Source organism: Oncorhynchus clarkii, chromosome 15 (genome assembly GCF_045791955.1).
Source record: "Oncorhynchus clarkii lewisi isolate Uvic-CL-2024 chromosome 15, UVic_Ocla_1.0, whole genome shotgun sequence".
Taxonomy (NCBI): Eukaryota; Metazoa; Chordata; class Actinopteri; order Salmoniformes; family Salmonidae; genus Oncorhynchus; species Oncorhynchus clarkii.
This window is the reverse complement of record NC_092161.1, coordinates 20,757,432-20,781,356: the sequence shown is the minus strand read 5'-3', so window position 1 is coordinate 20,781,356 and position 23,925 is coordinate 20,757,432. Positions and strand designations below refer to the sequence as shown.

The window sequence follows — 23,925 nt, the reverse complement described above, 5'->3', positions numbered from 1 at the left end:
CCCGGGTGGCGCAGTGGTTAAGGGCGTGAAAAGTGCAAAGTGCAGCGCCAGCTGTCCCAGAGTCCCTGGGTTCGCGCCCAGGCTCTGTCGTAACCGGCCGCGACCGGGAGGTCCGTGAGGCGACGCACAATTGGCCTAGCGTTGCCCGGGTTAGGGAGGGCTTGGTCGGTAGGGGTGTCCTTGTCTCCTGTCATGAGAAAATCCTTTTGCAATTATGTTAGCACAGCTGAAAACTGTTGTGCTGATTTAAAGAAGCAATAAAACTGGCCTTCCTTAGACTAGTTGAGTATAAGGAGCATCAGCCTTTGTGGGTTCAGGCTCAAAATGTCCAGAAACAAAGCACTTTCTTCTGAGACTCGTCAATCTACTCTTGTTCTGCGAAATGAAGGCTATTCCATGTGAGAAATTGAACAGAACAGCGCAAACTGGCTCTAACCAGAATAGAATGAGTGGGAGACCTCAGTGCACAACTGAGCAAGAGGACAAGTACATTAGTGTCTAGTTTGAGAAACAGACGCCTCACAAGTCCTCAACTGGCAGCTTCATTAAATATACCTGCAAAACACCAGTCTCAACGTCAACAGTGAAGAGGCGACTCCGGGATGCTGGCCTTCTAGACAGAGTTCCTCTGTCCTGTGTCTGTGTACTTTTTCCCATCTTAATCCTTTCTTTTTATTGACCAGTCTGAGATATGGCTTTTTCTTTGCAACTCTACCTTCAAGGTCAGCATCCTGGAGTCGCCTCTTCACTGTTGACATTGAGACTGGTGTTCTGCGGGTACTATTTCATGAAGCTGGAATCTTTAACGTGGAAAGGGGAAAAAGTAATATTATTCGTTTTTCACAAGCATCTCAAGATGGGCTATGAGCTGAACAGTAGACTATTTATACTGGCATGTTTTATTACGAGATAAATTGGTCCATGCCAACTGCCAGCCACAAAAGAAAATCAGCCAGAATGTTTTTCGATATGTTGTAAATTTGAAAATGAATTATGCCCTTATTTCAGATTACTCTGATGTTTGTCAAAAGCTCTGACGAATGCCGTGAGGATGATACGTAAAGCTTATTAAAGATCAGTGATACGATCAAGAGCAGTGTGCGGGTTCCTTCCTCTTTTTCCTCATCTTATCCGGCTGTTGCCATGCACCTGCAAAAAAGATAGCTCAGATGTGCGAGTGCTTTTTGACTTTTGAATTTGACTTTGCAAACCACAAGATGGCTTAATTGGAGTCTATTTCTTTGGAGCCTAGACTTTCTTTTTAAATAACTTAGCTTACCTCAGCCACTTATCAGCCTAATAGAAGTATGATTTTTTTTATTAGGCCTACTTATAATTGCAACTGGTCAAAAATGTAGCATCCTACATAAAACAATAATTTAAAGAAAAAAAGTCTGCACATTCGAACTAAAACAATGTAACTAAAAAGAAAGCGCTCATTTGTAATTCCCAAACTCTAAAAGTAATTGGAAAGGTAGATACAAATTATGTATGACATTGTGGTTACAATAAAGAACGTAGCCCATCATGCAAATGATTCCTATGAGCAGGACAATAGACTTTTTATAGCCCTGCTACTGTTGTGAAAATCCCTCAACTTGCGATGCTAAAGTACTCTAAAGTGTTACATTTCTAACTCAAAACAGCATTTATTCATCAACATCTTTATGCTTTCGTTAAATCTTCTTGATCTTCTTCCTTTTTTTCTGTAGCAATTTTGAGCAAATTGCTCAAGGGCAACGGCTGATTAGTCTGTGAAGATGATGTTATTGAATGTCTTGGCAGCTTTGATCCATACCTGGGCCTGCAGGACACAACGTTCTTTGTTTGTGAGACAAATGATTGGGTCAACTACAGAACAATACAAAACAAGCGAACACACATGGTTAATGTTCTGAGAATGTTTTTTAAATAATATATATAAATACATTTTAAAAATCTTACCGAGCCGTGATGCCTGCAGATTACAGATTGCCTTTGCTGGTCACTCATCATCTTCATTCATCAGTGAGTCAATGGCTTGAATAGTCATTGACTCACTCGCACGTTGAAAAGTGAAGAGATGGCATCACAATCCATGCCAGGCACACCTTTGAGCTCTGGAACTCCACCTCCGACAAGCAGAGTTAACATATAGTATGTGGTGGGTTCGTCAGGTTTTTGGTTCACGCTGACATTTCCATTCCTCTTCTGACAACAGAATTCGACCAACTGCTCATAGGGCACAGCAAGGGCCATCCAGACCGTTATGCTGTTTTGCTATTCCAAGGATGTATAACCGAAGAGAGATACCACGAGTGGGCACAGAATACATAGCCTTCCCGCTGTGGCCGTCTATTTCAGCACCGTTTTCGCTCTGCTCTGAGACAAGCATGGAGAAACTAAAATGTTCAAATATTCCATGATATTCTTAAGATATGTCTTGACTGAATATAAGCAAGTGATGTCTGCTAAATAATCAAGTTAGATTTCTCCAGAAATAAATTATTCTAATAACTGGCTAATAACTTTATTTACAAATTAGTGAGAATATCTCACCCCATGTTCAAAAATTGCCTTTTTGTCGCTCACTCTAGGTTAAATGAAAACTAAATCTCCAAAATGTCCTTACTTTTTAAACAAAGCGATTATTATTATGTATTATTATTATTATAATAATTATATATATATATATTATAATTATATTATTATTATTAATTATATAAAATCCCCTTAGAAAATGCCCCTTTTAGATATTAATATAGTCATCCAATCCCCTAAATGTAATTATTGGCGGAGAGTCACATCATTTAAAAATATATTTTTAGATATACTGTTAAAAATGGTGTAGGTTGTATAGGTCTTACTTATATAAAAGCAAAAGCCTACAACTATTTTAGCACTGTTTCATGCTGCTCTGAGACAAGTACGACACAGGGATTCTTTAACTAATTAGCCCAGTACTGTACTGCCGGATATCACGTTGTACAGCGCCAAACATTCCGTTCCATCCTAACAGAAACCCAGTTTTTCGTTTTTTCATGGGATAGGTACACCATCATATTAATCTAATTAATTAAGCAAGTACCAGTCAAAAGTTTGGACATACCTACTCATTCTACATACCTACTCAAGTATATTTCTATATTTTTACTGTTTTCTACATTGTAGAATAATAGTGAGACATTACAACTGTAGCAGGTGTAGCCCATCATGCAAATGTGTCCTATTAGCAGGACAATAGACTTTTTAATACCAGGCTACTGTTGCGTTGTATTCGATGCTAAAGTACTCTAAATTGTTACATTTCTAACTCAAAATGGCAGTACAGTAATTATTCATCAACATATTTATGCTTTCGTTAATAAAATAACAAAAAAAGGACATTCAAATGTGGATGTTTATATTTCACTTAATCTCCATTTAGACAAGAATAAGAAAATTAGGGTGCAGAAATGTATGCTCTTAGTGTAACCTTTATTTAACTAGGCAAGTCAGTTATGAACAAATTCTTATTTACAAGGACAGCCTACTCATTCCTTGTAAATAGCCCAGTACTGTACTGCCGACTGACATTTTCTGTTCCAGCAAGTACCAGTCAAAAGTTTGGACACACCTACTCATTCCAGGATTTTTTACATTTTTTATTACTATTTTCTAATAGTGAAGACATCACCTCTATGAAATAACACATATGGAATCAGTTAAAAAAAAATCCTAATTACAACCTACTATTTACAGCCTACTTTTTACAGCCTACTCCTTCCTCCCCAACAGGGATTTGAACCCCGGTCTCCCTTGTGCCCCACATTCTGTAGTACAGACATGGCCTGCTCTCCCTTATGTAAGGAATTAGGCACTTTCCCATGTTAACTACATTATGTATTGTAGACTGCACAGTAGCCTAATAAACACATTTTGTTAATAAAATAATGATAGAAAATACTCTTTCAAAATACAGATGTTGATTTACTTATGGATCTATAACTAATTACTATGGGGATCAATATCACTGATTTACAGAAATATTGGAATAAAGTTGTCCCTTATGTAAGGAATTAGACTTTTTTTAATCATTATTTTATTAACAAAATGTGTTTATTTGTTTATTAGGCTACCGTGCAGTCTACAATACATACTGTAGTTAACATGGGACTCTTTCAAAATGCAGATGTTGATTGTTATGGATCCATAATGAATTTCTATGGAAATAAATATCACTCATTTAGAGAAATATTGGAACAAAGTTGTCTAATGAAGGCCAACAATTTAGAATCCGCTAGTCCTGTAGCCTACTCCCAACCGTCATGTTGTACATCGCCATATTTTCCATTCCATCCTAACGTAAACCCTGGGTGTTTTGTTTTTCTCTGAATAGAAACACCATAATATTAATCAAATTAATATATTTATTTAAAATCAATCCCATATACTATGTTATTACTAAAAAGGTTTTAACTTCTCTGATAATGCCAATACGGACTACTATTAAATGCTTTTCAAAGATGCCCTCTGGTGGTCAAACTAGCAATAACTTGAGGTAACAGAAAAAATGGCTGAGAATTAAATGACGTGCCACAGAATGCTGCGGCAGCACTTAAGGTGTGCTGCAGAATGACGCAACGTTTAAAGGAGGAACCACTGTAAGACATGACTCTCCTGTAGAATTTGTGAATTGATTTATCTTGTAGAATACATTCTATACATTATACTGGATTAAGCGTACATTTTTGTTAACTGTAATTTTGTTCGTTATGTTCCAACACTCCATGTTGCGCCAATATCAGTTATTTTTACTCTTGGTTCCAATAGTGTATTTTTTTTCTAAGAGGTTGTCAGTTGGACATGCTCTCTGCAAGACTTTGTATATCTAACCTAGCTTTTTCTGACTCAAATAGGATTCCCTCAACATTGCTCTGATGTCCAAAAGTTTTCAAGTTGACATTTTGTGATATAAAACATTTAAGTTGCATAGATTTGAAAATATCTACATTGGTCAGTCCAAAATGGATTTTTAATTATTTCATGGAAATAATTGGTGAATTCTGAAAAGCTATCCAAGGATTGATCCATAGGGGTGTGTTTTTAGGGAGTGGTATTTGTTCTTATAGAATCTGTTTAATTTTCTTCCATGTTATAGTGTTCTTAACTATGAGATATTAATGTTCTTAGCGCCATCCTTTTGAAATCAAATACGTTAAGATTCTGGGGATGAGCATGCGCATCTTCAATATGTACCGTACCCATTGTTCCTCTTTAGTGCGTTTAACAATATGTCGCAAGTAAAATCTTTGGGTGGCAAGTTGACACAATTCCAAATCTGGAAGGTTAAACCCCCCTCATTTTGGGAAACTTTACTATTTATTTTATGAGTTTATTTGCTCAGATGAAGTCTGTTATGGCCGAGTATACTTTTTCTAAGGAATTTCTTCGGTGGGGTAATTTGTATTACCGAAATTAAATATAAAACTTTGGGAGCCAAGCATTCTATAGAAGTTTATTCTACCTGTAAGATTTCTGGGAAGATTATTCCATTTAATTAGAAATGCTTTCATGTTGACTAATGGGATAAAGTTATCTTTATATCACAGGAGGTTGGTGGCACCTTAATTGGGGAAGACAGGCTTGTGGTAATGGTTGGAGCGGAATTAGTGGAATGGATGGTTTCTATGTGTTTGATGCTTTTCCATTTGCGTCGTTCAAGCTATTATTGTGAGCTGTCCTCCCTTCAGCAGCCTCCACTGCTTTATGTTTTTGTTGTTTGTTGTCACTTTTATAGAATGCAGCTTTGTAGTAATATAAAAAACTAAAGTCTCAACAGCAGTGATGGCTGTAGATCATTAATTATTATTTTTTTGTTTTCTGTTTTTTCAATGTTAACTTTATATCCTGAGATTTTTGAATATTCTGAAAACATTTTTAGTAAAGGGGACATTGAGTTTTCAATATTGGTCAGGTATATCAGGAGATCGTCTGCAAATAAGTTTAGTTTTTATTCGTCTTTACTGATACATGTTACGTTTGGGTCCAGTCTAATTTTTTTCTGCAAGCGGTTCAATTGCCAGTGCTAACAGGAGGTGGGGAGAGAGGACATCCCTGTCTCGTGTTCTTTTCTAAAGAAAATTAATCAGATAATATATTATTTGTGTATATTTTTGCTTTAGGATATTTTAAACAATATTTGTATTATTTCAGCTGTAAAGTTGAATGCTTCCAAAGTTTTGAATAGAAAAGGCCTTTTTGGCATCAGCAGCCATTATTGATAAATCAACATTGTTGTTTAGCATGTTATATTATACCAAAACCTGTTCTTGTATTTGTTTGTAAGTGCCTATTTTTAATAAACCTTGTGATTAATATGTAGCAAGTACTTTTGCCATTCTGTTGCTTATGAGTTTTGTTATTATTTTATTGTCACAATATATTATATTTATGGGTCTGTAATCTGCAGCGGAATTTTCCCCAGATTTTAATATAACTGAAATAACTGTTTGATACATGGAACTCTGAAGCACTGAATTGAGTGATGTGTTGTCATTTGAATAAATAGGGGTGCTACTTTGTCCCAGAATATGAAATAAAATTCTATGGGAAAGCTGTCCATCCCTGGTGCTTTTCTCCATGTGGATGTTTTAACAGTGTCTATTGTTTTTTAGTGATTTCCATTTTTCGTGATTTATTTTTTATCTGCTGATAGTTGTTTCAGTGTTATTGAGTCTAAGAAGGCTGCTGGACCAGTCCAACTGTTATTTCATTGTGATTTATATAGATTTCCGTAGAAGCTTTGAAATGTGTTATTAATAGTGTTGTTTCTAGTTAAAGCATTTGTATCCCTATCTTTTTAAAATTATAACTGGTTTGGCATGTATTCATTTTCTGAGGGCTGTGAGGTAATAATAATAGTTCCTGTCTGGGTCTGATCGACTATAGCTATAATTCAATTTAAAACATCAAATCAATGTGTAAGGTACAATTCAAAATGAGAAAACATCCTCCTTGGTCCATATGCTGGGAATAAGTGAAAATGGTGTATTCTTATTTATCAGGATGCTTACACATCTGCTGTTACTACAGCAAGTTGCAGCTTAGGCCTTCCAACCCAGCTCCTCTTTAAATATTTCTAATTGTTTTAAATGTAGCTCTTGCAGAAAAAACGTCTGCTGACAATATCTTTAAATGTTCAAGAACCTTATGCTTATTTTTTCCATCATGAAGCCCATGCACATTCCATATAATACATTTGTTGGCCTTCAATTCTATACAGTTAAAGTTAACCTTGTCTGTTCCATCTGTCATTTATTTATTTTTTAGCAGACATACCATATGAGGGCGGCGGACACCCCATGGATATGGAAGAGAAATAGTATAAATACTTAGTTGTTGTATACATTACGTATTTAAAATGTGTGAACATGTAGCCTGAGCAAACATTTAACAGAAAACACACAAATAACATAAAGCAAGTACTTCTTTGTACTTTGAGGCATTATGCCTTTTTTAGGGTTTTTTAACCTCCTGTACCAAGAATCTGTGGATTATGTCATTGTAAATACATTGGAGGAAGACTGCCACTTAAATACTTGTGTACAGCTCAGCGTTCAACACCATAGTGCCCTCAAAGCTCATCAATAAGCTAAGGACCCTGGGACTAAACGCCTCCCTCTCAAACTGGATCCTGGACTTCCTGATGGGCCGCCTCCAGGTGGTAAGGGTAGGTGACAACTAGATGATTTTTCAACACCGATCCTGATTATTGGAGGACCAAAAAAAAGCCAATACCGATTAATCTGCCAAGTTTTTTTTATTTTTATATATTTGTAATGATGACAATTACAATAATACTGAATGAACAATGAACCCTTTTATTTTGACTTAATATAATACATAAATAACATCTATTTAGTCTGAAATAAATAATGAAACATGCTTAATTTGGTTTAAATAATGCAAAAACATAGTGTTGGAGAAGAAAGTAAGAAAGAAAGTAAGTTTAATATGTGCCATGTAAAAAAGTTAACGTTTAAGTTCCTTGCTCAGAACAAAAGAACATATGAAAGCTGGTTGTTCAATATTCCCAGTTAAGAAGTTTTAGGTTGTAGTTATTATAGGAATTATGACGCGTTGACTAGGCACTATAGTATTGCCAGCCTAATCTCAGGAGTTGATAGGCTTGAAGTCATAAACAGCGCTGTGAAGCAAACATTGCTAAGATCTGTTGGCGAATGCAGTAAAGTTTGAATGAATGCTTACGAGCCTGCTGCCACCTACCACCGCTCAGTCACACTGCTCTGTCAAATCATAGACTGAATTATAATAAACACATTAACATATATGTATTTTTTGTCTTTTTTGTATACATTTCAATATATATTCAAGCTCTTTTTAACCCGCCTCACTCAATGTGATACGGATCTGCTATTTTTAGACCTTATAGCCAGAACCTCCATCAGAAGCTAGCCATCAGAACCTAAACAGTTGGTCATTAATATGTTAATTCATATGACTCACCAAGATGGCGTAGCAGTGCAGACGTTGTTGGTCGTTCTGCTGTGTACATTTTGTATTTTTCGTCTTTTTTGTATACATTTCAATATATATTCAAGCTCTTTTTAAATCTTTACAATAAATCTACCGGCAACCCGCCTCACTCAATGTGATACGGATCTGCTATTTTTAGACCTTATAGCCAGAACCTCCATCAGAAGCTAGCCATCAGAACCTAAACAGTTAATTAGCTACTAACTATTTAGTCATTGTTAGCCACCGCTAGCGGCCCAGCCCTGAAGCTAGCCTTTAGCCAGGACCATCTCCTGGCCTGCTCAGTGGACCCTATGATCACTCGGCTATACAGCTCATGCCTCCCGGAGTCTTCACTAACATGACCAGAATCCACTACACCACCGGATTCTTGCCGTAAACTCTGGACCTTTGCAGCGGATCATTGCTGCTAGCTAGCTGCTACCGAGTGGCTATAGTGGCTAACGCCCTTGTCCCGAAGCTAGCACCAGTTAGCTGCGAGCCAGGCGCGTCTCCCGGCTAGCAAACGGAATTACTCCAACTACAATACCTCTTTTGCAAACTGGCCTGGACTCTTTGACGCGGAGCCCCGCCGTTCCATCACGACTGGTCTGCCGATGCAATTCCATCCGTTGTGCCCTCAACCGGCCTTTGCCGGACGTCGGAGCAGACACCAGCCTCAAGCTCATGCCCTGTGTGTAGTTAACTGACCCTCTCTGCCCATTCATCACCATTTTACCTGTTGTTGTTGTCTTAGCTGATTAGCTGTTGTTGTCTTACCCTTTGTTGTCTTAGCTAGCTCTCCCAATCAACACCTGTGATTGCTTTATGCCTCGCTTTATGTCTCTAATGTCAATATGCCTTGTATACTGTTGTTTAGGATAGTTATCATTGTTTTAGTTCACTGCAGAGCGCCCTAGTGCCACTCAACATGCCTCAGATACCTATTTTGTCCCACCTCCCACACATGCGGTGACCTCACCCAGCATAACTAGTGTGTCCAAAGTTGTAACATCTCTTATCGTCACTCAATGCTTAGGTTTACCTCCACTGTACCCACACCCTACCATACCCCTCTCTGTACATTATCCCCTGAATCTATCCTACCACGTCCAGATATCTGCTCCATTTATTCTCTGTCCCCAACGCACTAGACGGCCAGTTTTGATAGCCCTTAGCCGTACCCTCATCCTACTCCTCCTCCTCCTGTTCCTCGGGTAATGTGGAGGTTAACTTCTTGTTGACTGGGGGGCAGTATTGAGTAGCTTGGATAAATAAGGTGCCCAGAGTAAACTGCCTGCTACTCAGCCATAAAAGCTAGAATATGCATATAATTAGTATATTTGTATAGAAAACACTCTGAAGTTTCTACAACTGTTTGAATGATGTCTGTGAGTATAACAGAACTCATATGGCAGGCATTTTTCAACTCCTAGCCTATCGAAGATACAGTGGGATATTGGTCATGTTGCACTTCCTAAGGCTTCCACTAGATGTCAACAGTCTTTAGAACCTTGTTTGATGCTTCTACTGTGAAGTGGGGGCTCATAAGGGCTGTTTGAGTCAGGTGTCTGGCAGATTGCCACGAGCTCGTGACGCGCGGTCATATGAAAGTTAGCTTGCGTTCCATTGCTTTTCTACAGACAATGGAATTCTCCGGTTGGAACATTATTGAAGATTTATGATAAAAACATCCTAAAGATTGATTCTATACTTTGTTTGACATGTTTCTACAACCTGTAATATAACTTTTTGGACTTTTCGGCTGGACTTGCACGCGTGTTTGTTTGTTTTATACCAAACGCCCTAACAAAAGGAGCTATTTGGACATAAATGATGAACTTTATCGAACAAATCAAACATTTATTGTGGAACTGGGATTCCTAGGAGAGCATTCTGATGAAGATCATCAAAGGTAAGTGAATATTTATAATGTTATTTCTGACTTCTGACAATATGGCGGATATCTTTTTGGCTTGTTTGGTCTCTGAGCGCCGTACTCAGATTATTGCATGGTATGCTTTTTCCGTAAAGTTTTTTGAAATCTGACACAGCGGTTGCATTAAATAGATGTTTATCTAAAGTTCCATGTATAATAGTTGTATCTTTTATCAATGTTTTATTATGAGTATTTCTATAAATTGATGTGGCTCTTCAAAATCACCGCATGTTTTGGAACTACTGAACATAACACGCCAATGTACAATGAGATTTTTGGATATAAATATGCACTTTATCGAACATACATGTATTATGTAACATGAAGTCCTATGAGTGTCATCTGATGAAGATCATCAAAGGTTAGTGATTAATTTTATCTATATTTCTGCTTTTTGTGACTCCTCTCTTTGGCTGGAAAAATGGCTGGGTTTTTCTGTGACTTGGTGGTGACCTGATATAATCGTTTGTGGTGCTTTCGCTGTAAAGCCTTTTTGAAATCAGACACTGTGGCTGGATTAATGAGAATTGTATCTTTAAAATGGTGTAAAATAATTATATGCTTGAGGAATTTTAATTATAAGATTTTTGTTGTTTTAAAAAATTTGTCGCCCTGCACTTTCACTGGCTGTTGCCGGGTGGGACGCTACCGTCACGAATATCCCAGAGAGGTTAAATAAGCATGACCCATTCAAAAAACGTAGAACTAAGAACAGATATAGCCCTTGGTTCACTCCAGACCTGACTGCCCTCGATCAGCACAAAAACATCCTGTGGCGGACTGCACTAGCATCAGATTGTCCCTGCAATATGCAACTTTTAAGGGAAGATAGGAACAGAAATACACAGGCAGTTAGGAAAGCAAAGGTTAGCTTTTTCAAACAGAAATTTGCATCCTGTAGCACTAATTCCAAAAAGATTTGGGACACTAAAGTCCACGGAGAACAAGAGCACCTCCTTCCAGCTGCCCACTGCACTGAGGCGAGGAACCACTGTCACCACCAATAAATCCACGATAATTGAGAATTTCAAAAAGCATTTCTCTACTGCTGGCCATGCTTTCCTCCTGGCTACCCCAACCCCGGCCAACCGCTCTGCACCCCCCGCAGCTACTTGCCCAAGCCTCCTCAGCTTCTCTTTCACCCAAATCCAGATAGCAGATGTTCTGAAAGAGCTGCAAAACCTGGACCCGTACAAATCGGCTAGGCTAGACAATCTGGACCCTCTCTTTCTAAAATTATCCGCGGAAATTGTTGCAACCCCTATTACCAGTCTGTTCAACCTCTCTTTTGTATCGTCCGAGATCCCTAAAGATTGGAAAGCTGCCACGGTCATCCCCCTCTTCAAAGGGGGTGACACTCTAGACCCAAACTGTTACAGACCTATATCCATCCTGCCCTGCCTTTCTAAAGGTCTTCGAAAGCCAAGTTAACAAACAGATCACTGACCATTTCTAATCTCCCTGTACCTTCTCCGCTGTGCAATCCGGTTTCCGAGCCAGTCACGAGTGCACCTCAGCCACGCACAAGTTACTAAACGATATCATAACTGCCATCGATAAAAGACAGTACTGTGCAGCCAAGGATTTCGACTCTGTCAATCACCGTATGCAGACTCAACAGCCTTGGTTTCTCGGGTGACTGCCTCGCCTAGTTCACCAACTACTTCTCAGACAGAGTTCAGTGTGTCAAATCGGAGGGCCTGTTGTCCAGAGCTCTGGCAGTCTCTATGGGGGTGCCACAGGGTTCAATTCTCGGGCCGACTCTTTTCTCTGTACATATCAACGAAGTCGCTCTTGCTGCGGGTGATTCCCTGATCCACCTCTACGCAGACAACACCATTCTGTATGCATCTGGCCCTTCTTTGGACATTGTGTTAACAAACCTCTAAACATCGCTGCTCTGGACGATTCTGACTTAGAATGTGTGGACAACTACAAATACCTAGGGGTTTGGCTAGACTGTGGGCTCTCCTGCCAGACTCATATTGAACATCTCCAATCCAAAATTAAATCTGGAATAAGCTTCCTTTTTCGCAACTAAGCCTCCTTCACTCACACTGCCAAACATACCCTCGTACAACTGACTTCCTACCGATCCTCAACTTCGGCGATGTCATTTACAAGATAGCCTCCAACACTCTACTCAGGAAATTGGATGCAGTCTATCACAGTGCCATCCGTTTTGTCACCAAAGCCCCATATACCACCCACCACAGCAACGTGTATGCTCTCGTTGAACAGGCCAGTAATAGGGGTTACAACAATTTCGGCTGATAATTTTAGAAAGCAAGGGTCCAGAATGTCTAGCCCAGATTGTCTTGCATGACAATGCCCCGTGCACAAAGCAAGGTTCATACAGAAATGGTTTGTCGATGTCAGTGCTTAAGAACTTGACTGGCCTGCACATAGCCCTGGCCTCAACCCGTTTCACCTTTAGGATGAATTGAAACGCTGACTGCAAGCCAGGCCAAATCGCCCAACATCAGCATCCAGACCTCACCAATGCTCTTGTGGCTGAATGGAAGCAAGTACCCGCATCAATGTTCTAACATCTAGTGGAAAGCCTTCCCAGAAGAGTGGAGGCTGTTATAGCAGCAAAGGGGGGACCAACTGCATATTAATGCCCATGATTTTGGAATGAGGTGTTCGACGAGCAGGTGTGTGACTCTGTATTTTTATAGCTTACAGTTTATTCACTGTTAGTCAGAACCTCTACACTAAATAATTTTCTCTGGGTGTTCGCCAGCTCATGCTTTGTTTGACGAGCAGTCATGTAGTGTACTTCAGGGAATTGTCTGATGCGCTCCCAGCTCCCCTGTCCCAATCCCTCAGAGTCCATCTCCAATAACCACCATTAGATCTTAAAGGAAAACTCCTCCCAAAATTATATTTTTGTATTTATTTCATTAGTCCATTGTTGACATGGTCCGAAAATGTTTTGCTTGTCAACAATCTAAGTTAAGATATGTAACTTCCAAAGTACAGAAATCATCCCCATATATACTGGCAAACAATAAATAATTATGACCTCCTCCTCTCCTAATTTGGCCAGAACTCTTATTCATTTTACAGCAGGTTTGCAAGTCATAAAGATTTATAGAACTACATAGTATAGACATTCTTACTTCCCTCTTTCCGAAGCCAACATAAACAAAATTGTTATCAGTAACTAGTAACTAATTGGTAGGTCTACATTTACTTGTTAATTACGTGAACTTTCATAATCTGACCCTCATTAGGGAGAGAAATAAAATTAAAAAAAATACAAAATGTGCGGTTTTGGTAGTAGAATAACAAGACGAGACTTCTTACAGAAGGCAAATCATTTCTGCAGAACTAAATATACATGTTGATATTATTTGTCAAGGGCCTTCAACATAATTGTCTTCAAATATTTTTAATACCATAAGACTTTTTCTAGTAGATGTTTAAGCCCCATTTTCCATGTATGTGACCAGAAATCTAAGCCTTTACTTAGCCCCATTTTAGGATGGTTGAGTTCCTTCATTTATAGAAAAGTTTGGTCATACGCCCATCCTTAAAAACATAGGTGCTGGACTAATAAAGAACACTAGTATAGAACATGAAGGCTTGCACACTGTTAAAGCTCCCAATTCACTGCAGTATGTGGGCCTTCTTGTTCTATACGGAGTTCCTTAATATCCCAAAAAGACTCTTAGTTTTCATATGACATTCGATATGCTCCTATAAACTTCATGTTGGTGCTCATAGATCATTTAACATGGAAATGACCTGTTGTGTTTTACGGCGTGTTTTTAATTCAGGCAACGTGACGTGGAACTACAGTGATAAGCCTGAGGAAGTTGTTCTTCTGCCTGACTAAATGGATCAGCAAAACCCAATGAGAGTTTCTATCAATTGCTATTACTATCTGCACATTTCATAATTTCTCACATGCCCCAGTGATTGAAATGAATTAGAAGTGCATGCTTTGTAGAAATGAAAAAAATGTCATGGTAAATGGACATGCACTTTGATTGACTGGTTAAAGTCTGTGAATAGCAAAGTCAAGTGTGGCGCATTGTTTCTGACATCATTCCGCTCAGTGCTTTATTACCTAGTGAGTGAACACATCCCCTCAAGGCACTCATAACTTGCAGGATGTAGCCTTCAGTGACGGGTTTCAAGAAAACAATCATGGAAAAAAGGGTCTATAGTTCAACATGTGCACAAAGGGATTATCGGAAACAAGAATGTGGATACGCGTGAATGAACTGAATTGTGTGTGGACACTGAACAAAGTACACTATTCAAGTACTTCTCAAACTGACTCACTCAGTGTTGACATAGTGGAATTGAAACTACCTACCTACAGTGAAGACGTCGGACAGAAATAGCAGCCTTAATACACATGAAATAGGACAACGATTACTTCACCAAAATGAAATGACTAAGGCGACTGACAGGAAGAGTGACTTCCTCCGTTGCACTTTTGCCAATGTTGCCTGTCCACATTCCACTACTCTATTCTCAGGTAGGACTGAGCCATATACAGAGTATACCTGTGCATTCTGGCTGAGTTTCAGGCAGTCATCAACTTCCGGAGCTAGTGGACTGAGCTATCCAGATCGTAACAGCTGACTTTAGACTATTTCTGTACCTGAGCAGTCTTAGACTGGACTGCAGAAAGATTCTGATCCTCTCAATTGCTTTATCTCTACACCAGAGGGATTTTGAACAGTAAACACACACTCATGTTCCCCTGTAACGTACACGGCTACTGTATGATATCAACAGTGTCTATGATAAGGGGAAGACGTTGTGGACACTTAACAGCGACTCTGTTGTAAACAGTTGAGGGTGAGTGGTTGATTTATCAGGTGAAGAATTGTTTATTTGCTAAGGTGGATTTATTGTTTAACAATTTATATTCAGCACGTAAATGACAGACTATGCAATCCTTCCTCCCATGTCTGTATTCAGAAACTTGTTGTTTTTAAAAGGATGAGTTAAAAGACTTATGTTACAGTATGACAGGAATGTCTTATACATGTTAAAAAAGAAGAATAAGTAAACTGTGATTTTGTGAGATTAAAGGATACTTTGTACCTAGACTCATTTCTAAATGGAGAGTTGTGTTTTTACTGTAGCTCTGACCTGTTTGGCTGTAAACAGCCCCTGAAGTCATAAGATTTCTCTTGACAACAGTCTCAATGTGGAGACGATCTTTCAATCACAAGAGTACTTTGGATCATATCTCTTGATTTTATTATTTCTCTAAAGTAGGAAAGGATACTGCTGTTGTGTGTGTGTATGTGTGTGTGTGTGTGTGTGTGTGTGTGACAGTTTCGCCCTTGTTGCACTGCCTCTTCCCACAAGAACTGCTTTGCATTATACGGCAGGAGGTGTGAATTTGGAAGGGAAATAATCACTATGCAGTTGATGATAGCAGACTCTCACGCACACACACACACACTGTAATCTGTTACTGCATGTTGCCTAGATTTAGTCAGCATTATGTTGTGCAGTGCACTCTGTAAGAGATCGGGATGGACATGCAAGGCTGACCAAAACAGCAGACAGCTCTCATGGTGAAAGTGCATTTATGTTAAAGAGACTACAAAAGTGCCTCTCAAACCTAATTTGATGTTCTGAATCTGTTTTGGGTTACAGATTGTCACCTGTGCCCCCCAGCAAACAGCTGAATCTTCTTAAAACTAGGAATGTTGTAACAATGGAGAAGCATCACCATAAAATACTCCAAAACCTGGAGTGCAATGTCATTCCAGGTTTTATTTTACCCCTTACAGTGCCTTCAGAAAGTATTCACACCCCTTGACTTTTTCCACATTTTGTTGTGTTCGAGCTTGAATTTGAAATGGTTTAATTGTGATTTTGTGTCATTGGCCTGCACATTATGGGGTAATGTTTTAACTTTCTATTTTTTTTTATGAATTAGAAATTAAAAGCTTAAATGTCTTGAGTCAATAAGAATTCAACACCTTTTTTGGGGATACCTTAAATACGTTCAGGAGTAAAACATGTGCTTAATAAGTTGCATGGACTCACTCTGTGTGCAATAGAAGTGTTTAAAAACATTTTTTATGAATAACTCATCTCTGTACCCCACAAATGTATTTATTTAACCTTTTATTAACTTGGAAATTCAGATAAGAACAAATTCTTATTTACAATGACGTCCTACCAAAAGGTCTCCTGCGGGGACAGGAGGCCTTTTGTGACAAAACACACATCATGACAGGAGAGACAACGCAACACTACATAAAGAGAGACCTAAGACAACAACATAGCATGGCAGCAACACATAACAACACAGCATGGAAGCAACACAACATGTTAGCAGCACAAAACACGGTACAAACATTATTAGGCACAGACAACAGCACAAAGGGCAAGAAGGTAGAGACAACAATACATCACGCAAAGCAGCCACAGCTGTCAGTAAGAGTGTCCATGACTGAGTCTTTGAATGAAGAGATTGAGATAAAACTGTCCAGTTTGAGTGTTTGTTGCAGCTCATTCCAGTCGCTAGCTGCAGCGAACTGAAAAGAGGAGTGATCCAGGGAGGTGTGTGCTTTCGGGACCTTTGTGACTGGCAGAACGGGTGTTGAATATGGAGGATGTGGGCTGCAGTAGATATCTTAGATAGGGGGGTCTGAGGCCTAAGAGAGTTTTATAAATAAGCATCAACCAGTGGGTCTTGTGACGGGTATACAGAGATGACCAGTTTACAGAGGAGTATAGAGTGCAGTGATGTGTCCTATAAGGAGCATTGGTGGCAAATCTGATGACCGAATGGCAAAGAACATCTAGCCGCTCGAGAGCACCCTTACCTGACGATCTATAAAGTATGTCTCCGTAATCTAGCATGGATAGGATGGTCATCTGAATCAGGGTTAGTTTGGCAGCTGGGGTGAAAGAGGAGCGATTACGATAGAAGTCTAGATTTAACTTTAGCCTGCAGCTTTTATAAGCGCTGAGAGGAGGACAGTGGGCCGTCTAGCCATACTCCCAAATACTTGTATGAGGTGACTACCTCAAGCTCTAAACCCTCAGAGGTAGTAATCACACCTGTGGGGAGAGGGGCATTCTTCTTACCAAACCACATGACCTTTGTTTTGGAGGTGTTCAGAACAAGGTTAAGGGTAGAGAGCTTGTTGGACACTAAGAATGCTTTGTTGTAGAGCATTTAACACAAAATCCGTGGAGGGGCCAGCTGAGTATAAGACTGTATCATCTACATATACAGTACATGGATGAGAGAGCTTCCTACTGCCTGAGCTATGTTGTTGATGTAAATTGAGAAGAGTGTGGGTCCTAGGGTTGAGCCTTGGGGTACTCCCTTGGTTACTGGCAGTGGCTGAGACAGCAGATTTTCTGACTTTATACACTGCACTATTTGAGATAGTTAGCAAACCAGGCCAAAGTCCCCTCAGAAACACCAATACTCCTTTGCTGGCCCACAAGAATGGAATGGTATACCGTGTTAGATTTTCAAGACGATTTTAAATAATAAAACTAATGTAAGACTTAAAAATGGCTGTCTAGCAGTGGTCAACAACCAACGGGGTATGGTGTGTAGATGGGTGAGGGGCAAAAAATTATATTTGATACATTTTGAATTCAGGCTGTAACACAACAAAATATGATAAGTCATGGGTATAAATACTTTCTGAAGGCACTGTAATTAGGGAAATGTTCTCTTAAGGTTGTTTTTTACTTAGTTTTTTAGTCTATGGTTCATTGTATTATGGGCACATTTCAGTGGTTTCTCAAAGACTTCCCTTTTTATTTTCATTCACCATTTTTGTTTTGTTTTGTCAACAGGGCAGGAGTTTACAGTCCAATACCACTACATCTCTAGTCTAGATAGATATGTTTTCTACAAGCGGTATTAGGTAACACTTAGACCATTTGGTAATGATTACACATACCATACTACGGCTATCTTTACAGGCCAAACAGGATGTATCTGCTGCTGCAGTCAAGTTCCCCCTGAAACATTATCAAGAGTAGCCTGTTTCTCACAATGGACCTGAATTCCATGAATAATAACACACACAAAATTTGCTGCTTTCCCTTCCAATTAATTTAATTAATCTTGAGATGTTACAGGCTGTGTTTGTAATGTAACTAACAGCTTTGACAATAGAGGAAAAGGTCATTTGATTAGCAACGCACATTCCCCACCCACCTGAGGATCTCTCCTTTTCAGCCATCTATTTCCTGTTTTGACCGGAGCAAAATCCACTTGTCACTTAAATCTCGCTGGGTTGATTGCTTTCATTTTGCTCTTTCCCACTCTTGTTTGTACCAGTCGTTTTTTTCCCGTTAACGTAACGATCGCGGAACCTGTCAATCACACTCTGGTAATGATTGAAATGGACTCAATTGAATACATTGGCTTTCCGTTGCATCTATAATAACCCTAAAGCTTCGTCTGGGATTTAACACACCATCTCGACAGTTACATCACAAAAAAGAGAAGAAAGATGCAGTAACTTTATTTTTAAGGGTGTTAATATTTGTACATTTAAAATGTTTACAAATTACAGTGCCTTGCGAAAGTATTCGGCCCCCTTGAACTTTGCGACCTTTTGCCACATTTCAGGCTTCAAACATAAATATATAAAACTGTATTTTTTTGTGAAGAATCAACAACAAGTGGGACACAATCATGAAGTGGAACGACATTTATTGGATATTTCAAACTTTTTTAACAAATCAAAAACTGAAAAATTGGGCGTGCAAAATTATTCAGCCCCTTTACTTTCAGTGCAGCAAACTCTCTCCAGAAGTTCAGTGAGGATCTCTGAATGATCCAATGTTGACGTAAATGACTAATGATGATAAATACAATCCACCTGTGTGTAATCAAGTCTCCATATAAATGCACCTGCACTGTGATAGTCTCAGAGGTCCGTCAAAAGCGCAGAGAGCATCATGAAGAACAAGGAACACACCAGGCAGGTCCGAGATACTGTTGTGAAGAAGTTTAAAGCCGGATTTGGATACAAAAATATTTCCCAAGCTTTAAACATCCCAAGGAGCACTGTGCAAGCGATAATATTGAAATGGAAGAAGTATCAGACCACTGCAAATCTACCAAGACCTGGCCGTCCTTCTAAACTTTCAGCTCATACAAGGAGAAGACTGATCAGAGATGCAGCCAAGAGGCCCATGATCACTCTGGATGAACTGCAGAGATCTACAGCTGAGGTGGGAGACTCTGTCCATAGGACAACAATCAGAGTGGCAAGAAGAAAGCCATTTCTTAAAGATATCCATAAAAAGTGTTGTTTAAAGTTTGCCACAAGCCACCTGGGAGACACACCAAACATGTGGAAGAAGGTGCTCTGGTCAGATGAAACCAAAATTGAACTTTTTGGCAACAATGCAAAACGTTATGTTTGGCGTAAAAGCAACACAGCTCATCACCCTGAACACACCCTGAACACACTGTCAAACATGGTGGTGGCAGCATCATGGTTTGGGCCTGCTTTTCTTCAGCAGGGACAGGGAAGATGGTTAAAATTGATGGGAAGATGGATGGAGCCAAATACAGGACCATTCTGGAAGAAAACCTGATGGAGTCTGCAAAAGACCTGAGACTGGGACGAAGATTTGTCTTCCAACAAGACAATGATCCAAAACATAAAGCAAAATCTACAATGGAATGGTTCAAAAATAAACATATCCAGGTGTTAGAATGGCCAAGTCAAAATCCAGACCTGAATCCAATCGAGAATCTGTGGAAAGAACTGAAAACTGCTGTTCACAAATGCTCTCCATCCAACCTCACTGAGCTCGAGCTGTTTTGCAAGGAGGAATGAGAAAAAATGTCAGTCTCTCGATGTGCAAAACTGATAGAGACATACCCCAAGCGACTTACAGCTGTAATCGCAGCAAAAGGTGGCGCTACAAAGAATTAACTTAAGGGGGCTGAATAATTTTGTACGCCCAATGTTTCAGTTTTTGATTTGTTAAAAAAGTTTGAAATATCCAATAAATGTAGTTCCACTTCATGATTGTGTCCCACTTGTTGTTGATTCTTCACAAAAAAATACAGTTTTATATCTTTATGTTTGAAGCCTGAAATGTGGCAAAAGGTCGCAAAGTTCAAGGGGGCCGAATACTTTCGCAAGGCACTGTATATGTGCTGTAATGAAGGCAACTACCGAAAATGAACACTCGGATTATAGTGATATTATGTCTGATCTCACAAACAGTATAAAGTCTGAATGTTAAGGTTTATTTGGAGCCAAGCATTTTGATGTTTTAGTCGGATGGTTATCCTTCTCTTGACACACTTGTTGAATTATTCAAGAGAACGTGACAGCGTAGGTAGGCTTAGAGACAGAGCAAGTTTTTGGTGGTTTAAGCCCTTTTTAAATCAAATCAAATTGTATTTGTCACATGCAGCAGGTGTAGACCTGACAGTGAAATGCTTACTTACAAGCCCATAACCAACAATGCATTTCAAGTATTAGAGTTAAGAAAAACATTTACTTAATAAACTAAAGTAAAAAATAAAATGAAAAGTAACACAATAAAATGACGAGGCTATATACAGGGTGTACCGGTATCAAGTCAATGAGTGGGGGTACAGGTTAGTCGAGGTAATTTGTGTGTGTTTTTTAAATATTATTTATTTAAAAAAAATGGACGATGTTAAATTATCAGTGTAATTACACACAAATTGATGTCACACATAGAGACCCACCCAATACTCTGTTGCTGATAAATGCAGGAGCAGATTTCAGGAGCAGGACAAGACACCCTCTTTGTGACTGATGACTGACATAAGGGCATGTATGTGACAGGCCTAAGTGGCTTATATGATTAATATGGTCATAATACTTCTTGACAGTGTCATAAAGTGTATTTTTCTTAGTCCAAGTAAAGTGACACAGGATTGTAATAATGTTTCATGAGTGTCATAGTGTATTTTAAACAATTGATTTGAAATATATGATGAAAAGTAAAGAATTCATTACATCAACAATTTCAGAAACAAACCTTCAAACGAAGGGAAACTTAATTTGAATAAATGTGTAGGTGTCATAACCAGACATAAAATAACACAATATAATGTCACAACAGGTGGAAATATATGGGTTATAACCACAGGTTGTCAGCTGTTATGACACTGGGTGTCAAGTAAAGTATTAAAGAATAGTAAAGTATTACCGAATAGTTTTTTTAAACCTTTCTTTTAATTTATTTTTTATTTTACTCCTTTTTCTCCCCAAATTTGTGGTATCCAATTGTTTTTTAGTAGCTACTATCTTGTCTCATCGCTACAACTCCCGTACGGGCTCGGGAGAGACGAAGGTTGAAAGTCATGCGTCCTCCGATACCGCACCAATGTGTCGGAGGAAACACCGTGCGCCTGGCAACCTTGGTTAGCGCGCACTGCGCCCGGCCTGCCACAGGAGTCGCTGGTGTGCGATGAGACAAGGATTTCCCTACCGGCCAACACGATTTGGACAAAAGTGGACACAACACAAGATGATGAATTACCATTAAGAAGAGCCATAGAGTAGACATTAGTCATGGGCAGCCACTGTTAATCAGCCTGACTTATGATGACGATCGCTTATGTCATGAACAGCATTTGAGCACTGACCAGGCCCTGAGTTCAGATCCATTATCTAACTAATGACCCTTAGAGACCCAAAACATTCCCCTATAACTTCTAAAACATTACTGATGTGACTGGTTATCTTCCGCTCCTCACTCACACATACAAACTCCCACCCGCCCACACACACCACTCAAGGAACCTATACATTCCCAATCAAGTGTATTAATCAGTGAGAGGCAGCCATTACAGCCTTGTTCCTATTGATCTGTTGTTTGAGGATGTTGCATGCTGTTAATGCCCCTGCTTTTAAACCAGCCCTTTACTGAAGAGGAGCGCTCTATGTGCTGACACAGCCCATCTTTTGTGTGTGTGTGTGTGTGTGTGTGTGTGTTGCTTATTTTAAGGCCATCATAACCATAATGTCCACATGCAGATCTGTGGGATCTGAGAGAGGTTCGAGAGGGTCTGCAGACTAAATAGAGTGGCTCCTGGCCTGCGGCGCTAGACTAGACTTGCTGTGTGTCCGGCAGTAGAAGAATTGGCCCTAAGGCTCTTGCTCTTCACTAGCCAGTAACAAGGGCCTCTTGTTTGCATCTGCTGCTGAGGTGGGGGCGCCCCACTCTGACCAGGTGTGTTGGAAATGGACAGTCCCTGTGTCTTTATGTCACCAAAGGGACTGTTGAAAAAATAGACAGAGAAGGCCTATAGCTGGTTGAGTAAATTATTGATAGCAGTTGTTGTTGGTTGGGTTTAAGCGTTATCCTACAAAACTGGTAGATGTAGGATAAGCTGAGTTGGACCATGTGTACCAGACCTATGAGTTTATTTCTAGAAAGCCAGATGTTTTAGCCCCTAGCAGCCAGAGGACTAATTAAGGAAAAGTAGGCTTTTAGTTTCAACCTCTAAACTGATTTAAGACCAACACGTGTTGATGTTATTTGCACAGCTTTAAAGTTAAGAGGAAATAAACAATCAGTCTACATTTTAGACACATGACCTAACGTCAGCAATTTGGCACGCACGTGCTTTTGATTTCATCTATCCTAAAAGTGTATGGACAATTTAATCAATAAGGGAGATGGAAAAAGGTTTTAGCTGATTATCAATTTAGGAAGAAGAGAGAGGGAGACTCCAAAGTAGCTCTGGCAGATTTTGATGGCACACTTCCAATACTTCACCTTTCAGCAGTGGGACAAGGACATTGGCTAGGCAGGAGAGCAGTGTTGTTGGTCTGACATGTTTAAATCTGCAGTGAGTGAGGCCAAACACATGTACATGGTTTTGCTTTTTGGGGGTATTGTTGTTGGAATGCAGACTTGGCTCTTTGGCCCTGGTGTTAACATTCTTTGAGGAATTAGGTGATGATTGGAGGGTCCCTGAGCTTTCTACTCCGATTACAGACCTTCGTGCCCTCTCTCTCTCTTTCTGTCTGCTCTCTACTCTCTGCTTTCTCTCCGTCAAGCCCAGACCAGCTCCACATGTTTCCAGTTTAGTCTTTTCGTCACCGTTGACCTACATATAATGTTGGGGGGCATATGCTCCAATATGATTTCCTGGAGCTGAAATTTCCGCTTTGGTCGTTAAAGAAATATTCTCTCTGATTTGAATGACTTTGTAGCGTCAGTATTTCTGAACCACATTTCTCTACAGAAACTCATCCCAGAGGGATGTTTTTCAAAACATTTTGAAGATATTTAAATGAAATTATTGTTTAGAGCAGAGCTTTTTGCAAGTTATTTACTTATGAAAAGACATCTGAGTGTAACAATGTTAATGTAATTGAAGTTTTTGGTTTTCCCTGATTTTTCTCATTTAAGTGTGCTCTGCATTTGTAGTATGAGTAGTCAAACTGTACAAACTAATTAGTGTATTTATAGGGATCTTATAAATAAATGACAGTAGTATTGTGAGTGCTATTCCT

General features: G+C 39.3%; 1 protein-coding gene across 1 annotated transcript in view; it reads left to right on the top strand.

The window, feature by feature from the left end:
• Positions 1–23,925, top strand: part of LOC139367030 (rho GTPase-activating protein 18-like) — a 53,077-nt gene that overhangs the window by 7,332 nt on the left and 21,820 nt on the right. The gene's annotated exons all lie outside the window — the stretch shown is intronic.